Source organism: Phyllostomus hastatus, unplaced genomic scaffold (assembly GCF_019186645.2).
Source record: "Phyllostomus hastatus isolate PE091 unplaced genomic scaffold, TTU_PhHast_1.1 phas_contig_2392, whole genome shotgun sequence".
NCBI classification, from domain to species: domain Eukaryota; kingdom Metazoa; phylum Chordata; class Mammalia; order Chiroptera; family Phyllostomidae; genus Phyllostomus; species Phyllostomus hastatus.
The window spans coordinates 19,350-25,874 of record NW_025333787.1 but is presented as its reverse complement, the minus strand read 5'-3'; the positions used below and the strand labels follow the sequence as shown (position 1 = coordinate 25,874).

The following is a 6,525-nucleotide window of genomic DNA, read 5'->3' as shown; positions in this document are numbered from 1 at the left end:
AACCTCCGAGTCCCGCCCCTTGCCTGACCTGGGCAGAGTCTGCTTCGGGCAGCTGGTGGGTGTGAAGCGCTGGGAGGTGTCAGAAGCAGGGCTCCCACACCCAGGACCAACAGCCACTTGTGGCCAAAGCTGATTTGCAAAATACTGGGATTCCTCTTCTCAAATTACAAGAAGGGCTTTTCTATTCTCCAGCCTTAAGGCATGAAGACACACAGGCCTTTCTTCACACAGAAGGTCTGTCTTTCTGACAGTGTTTCAAGTGTGTATTCGAAGGCTCCTATCAGAGGAGCCTGCCCTTCCCAACTCACATTTTCAGCCTGTCCCAGGCAAAGTCCCCTGCACTCCCAGTTCTTGGGACGGCTCTCCCCAGTGCCAAAGGTGTGTAAGCAGCAAGGCGACAAAAATATTTACAATAAAATACCATGGTCCTGTGACAGTGAGCATGGATGAATAAGGAAAGGGTCACCTTTTTCTCAGATGTAGGCTGAACATCAAGGTTAGAGGGAATCAACAAGCAGAGGGAGTTTTGATCAATTTACTTATTTAACAATATGTGTTGTGAAAACCTCTGTGTCCAGTAATGTGCTTGTCCCAGGTCACAAGGGAATACTGGACTGGACACCCTCCTGGAGGTTCCATCATCATGAAACTTCCAACTGACCAGGGCAGAGTAGAGAGAGCAGATGCAGAACTTCTGACAGAAATCTCTGCTCCTTGGGGCCCCCTGGGAGCTCTAGGAGAGCCAATAGTGAGGGGACCTCAGCACAGCTGTACTGTGGGTGGGGACAGTGTTGGGGAGAGAGGCATGGAGAAAAAAACAGGTTTTAATTAAAAAACTGTGTTGAGTTTTTTAAAAATTGTCAAGGTGAAGAGGGACTGAGGATAAGAGAATCAGTCAGGAGTGTGACAGGGAAATGAGTCCTAGTGGCCTGAATCAGCCTGAAAGAGGGAGCAGGGACACTTCTGCATGTTTTGGAGTTCAAGTGCGTGGGAGAGATGTGAAAAAGTGAGGAGAGAGGAGCTGTAGGTGACCCCACGACTCCACAGGAGCCCCAGGCTGAAAGGCTGAGGCCATCTGCTGAACCAGAGGTGAGGGTGGGGGGAGTTGGTGAGGAGCTGGATGATCCGTGACCTGAAGGCAGTGCTGGCTGGAGAGCACGGAGGTCAAGGGTTTCCTGTGGACAGTTCTATGTGAGATGCCCATGAACTTGCCCAGTGGAGAGACTGAGTGGGATATGAAAGTTCAGACCTCTGGGGAGCATCTAAGCTACAGATAAAGTTCAAATGGTGTTCAGAGGAACAGGTTACTGAGGGGACAGGGAAGAGCACCTGAAGACTGTATGTTAGTGCAGAGGAAGAGCAGGAAGCAAAAAGGAGATTGACCAGGAGAGTGGAGCAGAAGTGCTGGGAAGGAGGGAAAATCAAGTAGCCAGTCTAGGGGAAGAAGGGGCTGCTGGCTGCAGGAGGTTCGGTTTGCAGTTACTCTCCATTTCCCTGAAATGAGTTGTGTTTCTTGCCCACAGGAACTCACACGACAATGGCAGCTCCACTGCACAGCTCGAGTTTCAGCATCAGTGAACCTGGGACCAGCCATGGTGAGAGGGGACTCGGGCTCCCCAGGCCAGGCTGAAGGAAGGGACCTGGTGGGGGCTCTCCTGTCCTGTCTGCCAGTCCCCAACTGAACAAGACCCAAATACCCCCAACCCCATTTCTCATTTTGTCATTATCGACTCTGCTCTTTCTTTCCCATTGACCCTCCACCCTGGCCCCTCCAGATATGGCATCACCACTCAGAGGAAGAGAGGTTACAGTGTCCTGAGTGATCCAGGATTAATGAGGGTTCTTGTCCCCTATTTCCTAACATGTGCACACATCAGGAGGGCCCACTCTAGCCTCTCTGCACTTTCTCTGCCCCTCTCTTCAGTCCCCGTGAGGGTGGGAAGGAGGAACGTGAGAGCAAAGGAGAATTTATTCAAGTCTCTGTGGTCCCTGCTCCTGGTGGCCTCACAGTAACCAACAAATTCCACAGGCTGGCTCACTCCATTTCTCACATAAACCCCCTTTTATGCCCTTGTCTATAGAAAGTAACTGCATCAGTTGAAATCGTGGTGGTTTGCAAATCACACCACAATGTAGTGGCCTAGAAACATCAGATATTTTGTTGGCAATTCCGTGGTCTAAGTAAGCTGGGCCCCTCTCAGGCAGACTGGCTCATGCACCTAGTAGTAAGTGGTAGTTCAGTGCATACCTGAATAATCTTTTTTTTTTTTAGATGAAATGTATTGGGGTGAGAGTGGTTAATAACACTATATAAGGTTCAGGAGTACAATCCTATCATCCATCACCTGTATACTCATAGATGTTTTGGGGGTACGTACCCAAAGCCCTCCCTCCTCCCATCACCACACATTTGACCTTGTTGACCCTGTTCCACTTCCCCCTTTCTGTTTTCCTTCTGGTAAACACCACATTGTTGTCTGTGTCAATGAATTTGTTTTGTATTTTTCACCTGAGGCTTCCTATTTTATATCCCACATGCCAGTGGAATCATATGGCTCTTGTTTTTTTTCACGTGACTTATTTCATCTAGCATGATGCTCTCAAGATCCAGCAACTGGATAATTTGGGATTGGACATGTCCCAATCCCAGTCCTCAATCCCAATTTTCATGGATGTGTCTGCTAGTCAGCAAGATCTTTGGCAGGCCAGGGTGACAGGCCTAAGTGGGCCTGTGTCCCTCATTACCCAGTAGGCAAGTCCAGCCTCTTCCCAAGGCAGCTGCAGGGCTCTGTGGGTCAGAAGGACACAGCCAGCTCCGCACATCCACACATTTAAGACCCATGCTGGCATCACACACCTACTACTCTATTGTCCAGAATGAGTCACCCAGCCCACCTGGTTTCAAGCTGTGGGGAATGGACTCAGTCTTTATAAGCAGGGCTGCAGATCCACATCCCAGGAGGCTCATGTCCCAATGGGAACAGTCCGTGGCCACAGCAGCACTCTGTCACATAGATCGCTGTGTGCCCTCAGCATTGGCAAACTGCTCCAGGGTGGAGCTGGCCTGTGCTGCCCTTTTGTTTCACCTCCCAGGATCTTCCCACTTCTTGTGTGGTGACAGCTGACACCCTCAGGGTGTCCCTAGGTGGAGTCTTCCACTGTGATGCTAATGGCACAGTGATCTGAACTCCTACCCACATTCCCCTTGTTGGTAGCCATCCTGTGTCCCATGTACTCAGCTTCTGGAAACTTACTTCTCTCATCCCAGGATGCTGGTTATCAAACGTGGGAAACTCACATTCAGGGGAGGTTTGGCTACTCCCTGGATGAGCTATAGGTTCCCCATAGAGTGTGTGGAAGATGGGGAATCACTACTGATCTTGTGGAAGCCAGAGATGGGGGTTCTGCCAAATCTATCTTCTAATTGCTAGGTATTTTGAAAAATCATTCCAGTTACAGAACAGGCAGAATGGGGGCATACTGGACATAAAGAGGCCAGTCAGGGGACAGCTGAGGCATGGATGTTGATGTAGGTTGGTCTGGTATGATGGTCTTCTACCTGGAGAGAAGTGGTCAGGTTGTGGATGAAGGCAAGAGAACATTCTAGTGGCTTGGATCTGGAAAGCAAAGGGAAGAGAGGAATCAAGGGAGATTCCTAGACTTTTGGTCTGAGGACATGGGTGACGGCGATGATATCTCTGAAAGGGAAATTCAGTCAGTACTCGTGTCTCTAACGTCATCCTTTTGACCCTTGGGCATGGACTCTGAGCAGAGACAATGGCTGTGTGTGATACAGGGTCTTCCTGCAGGCGACAGTCTCACTCAAGGGCCGTGCTGGAGTGTCTTCTTTGTCAGAGAGACAGGCGCTCAATGTGCTTGTCCCTTGCCTTGCATGGTCCTGGGCTGTGCTCACCAAATCCTGAAGCCTTCCTAGATAAGGCACATTAAAGAGAAACAGAGGTTTACTAAAGGGAAATGCGGAAACAGCTAAGCAGATGATTTGGTGTTTAACTGAGGGATGGTCACTTTGAAAACATCCTGCAGTTAGTAGGCTATGGTGTTCTGTCTTTAATATGCAGCTTTCCCATGAAGCACATAAGGCCTAACCAATGGAGCCTAAGAAAGTGTAATTCTACTGGTACAAACCTGTATGAGTTGTTATTGATGCTGTTTTATCATTATTTAAGTGTGAAGGGCTTTTACATTAACTCCAGAGAACTGTCTATACTTTCTGGTTCTAAGTTCAACATGTTAATTTAAAACAGGAAAATGTCATTATATTTCTACACACAGTCATAATTTTTAAAGATTTTATTTATTTATTTTAAATATTTTATTTATTTATTTTTAGAGAGGGAAAGGAGGGAGAGAGAGAGAGAGAGAGAGAGAGAGAGAGAGAGAGAGAGAGAGAGAGAGAAACATCAATGTGTGGTTGCTGGGGGCCGTAGCCTGCAACCCAGGCATGTGCTCTGGCTGGGAATTGACCCTGCGATGTTTTGGTACAGTCATAATTTTAAGTAAGGTGTTTTGTGTTTCTGTGGGTCACAGTCCCTAACAAGAGAGCTGTGTATGTGACATATAAAGGGATACTCCTTTCTGCCCAGGTGCCCTTCTCACCCTGCAAGCATGGAGACCCTGAATTACCTGCCTCCCTGGTTTCTTCATGGGAAGAAGAAAAGATCCCTTGTGACTATGATGAGGGGTGAAGGGATCTTCCACTGTGATGTCCCATAGTCAGCTTTTGTGTCACTTCTTGCCTTGGCTTAGGAGGGACAGCACGTACAGTGGCTCAGAGTTCTCATTTACACCCTAGAATGCCCTCCTTCGTGGGCCCTAAGCTGTCAAGGGTCAGAGTGAGCAGCCCAAGGAACTCTGGAGACATGCTCGGGATTCGCGAAGTCCTGCTGTAGGAATCTGGGACCCAGGGCTTCCCTCAGAGCTCCTGTGAGTGGAGGGGTTGATCACAGGACAGGACATAAGCAGGCAACAGAGACGGGCACTACTAGGTATGGGGCCTGCAGGAGGAATGCTGGAGGTCAATCCTCACACTGTGGTTTTTGTTTCCTGCTGTCCCAGGGCTTGGAAACCAAGACCCCAGAGAGTCACAACTGAGACTAGTCTTAGTGGGTAAGACCGGAGCCAGAAAAAGTGCCACAGGAACAGCATCTTTGGGAAGAAAGTGTTTCATTCTAGCATCATAGAAAAATCTGTCACCAAGGTCTGTGAGAAAGGGAGTAACACCTGGACTGGGAGAGAAAGGGTAGTCGTGGACACACCTGGACTTTTGGACACCGAGGTGCCGGATGCTGACACACAAAAGGAGATTGCTCGTTGCATCCTCCTGACATCCCCGGGGCCTCATGCACTGCTCCTGGGGGTCCCACTGGGCCGGTACACAAAGGAAGAACAAGAGGCCATGGAGAAGTTGCTGATGATGTTTGGTGCCACAGCTAGGAGATTCATGATTCTCTTATTCACCCCAAAGGATGAGTTGGACAATGTGGACTTCTGTGATTACATAAAGGAAGCCCCAGAATTCATTCAGGATCTGAGGAAAGATTTCAAGGATCGCCACTGTTTGTTCAACAATAAGGCAACAGGGGCTGAGCAGGAGGCCCCGAGGGCACAGCTGCTGGACCTGGTCCAGTGCATGGTGACGGAGAACGAGGCAGGATTCTACACTAATGAGATGTACCAAAGGTCTGAGGAGGAGACTAAGAAACAGATACGAGTGGTACAAGAGGAGTGCAGAGCTGAGCTGGAGAGGGAGAAGAAGTGGATAAGAGAGGAGTATGAGGAGAAAATCAGAAACCTGGAGGATAGCCTGGAGCAGGAAAGGAGAAAGGCAGAAATGGAGCAGGTGTTGGCAGACAGGGAAAGCACTATGTTTCCAGGCAGGAAAATGCCAGGGGTGAAGTTGAGAGTGTGAGTAATATACTTCACAGCCTCGTGCAAATATTGATGTTTGCTGGGCCTTTTTCACGTTTATTGTTCAAGTAAAATTTAGCTCATTGAAAATCTATGTGTATTTCCTGTGAATTTTGGCTGCCCCCTCCCTATATCATTCATTCCCCAAAGTCAGAGCTCTCTGTTTCTGTCCCTCAGGCTCTCAGGACTAGGGAGGGTGGAAAAGTTCACTGCTGACAATTAATTTAACCTGGGAGGGAAACATTCTCAAACTGTAAAAATTCAGGGGAAAGTTTGGATGCTCCCTATCTTCTGAACTTTGTCTCAGACACACAGCAAAAGAATGCAGGAGACCAACAGTCGGTGAGTCCAGGCCTGGTCTACTTATCCTTAGTAACTGTTTCTCCTCCAGATTCTTTCTAGATGGGCAGAGAATCTCTACCTGTGGCTTCTACTTTTTATTTTTACCGGTAAGACCTCTGTGATTATTTTACCCATGTGGTTAGTAATCTATAGATAGACATGCTTATAGAATTCCTTCTTCATTAACATAAATTTGTTGCATTACATTCTAACATGTGGACTGAAATTGTTCCTTATCATCGGCCCCCCTGAAGG

At 48.3% G+C, this 6,525-nt stretch overlaps 1 pseudogene; it reads left to right on the top strand.

The window, feature by feature from the left end:
* The first annotated feature begins 955 nt into the window (after positions 1–955).
* Positions 956–6,312, top strand: LOC123817924 (annotated as a pseudogene).
* Positions 6,313–6,525: the final 213 nt, after the last annotated feature.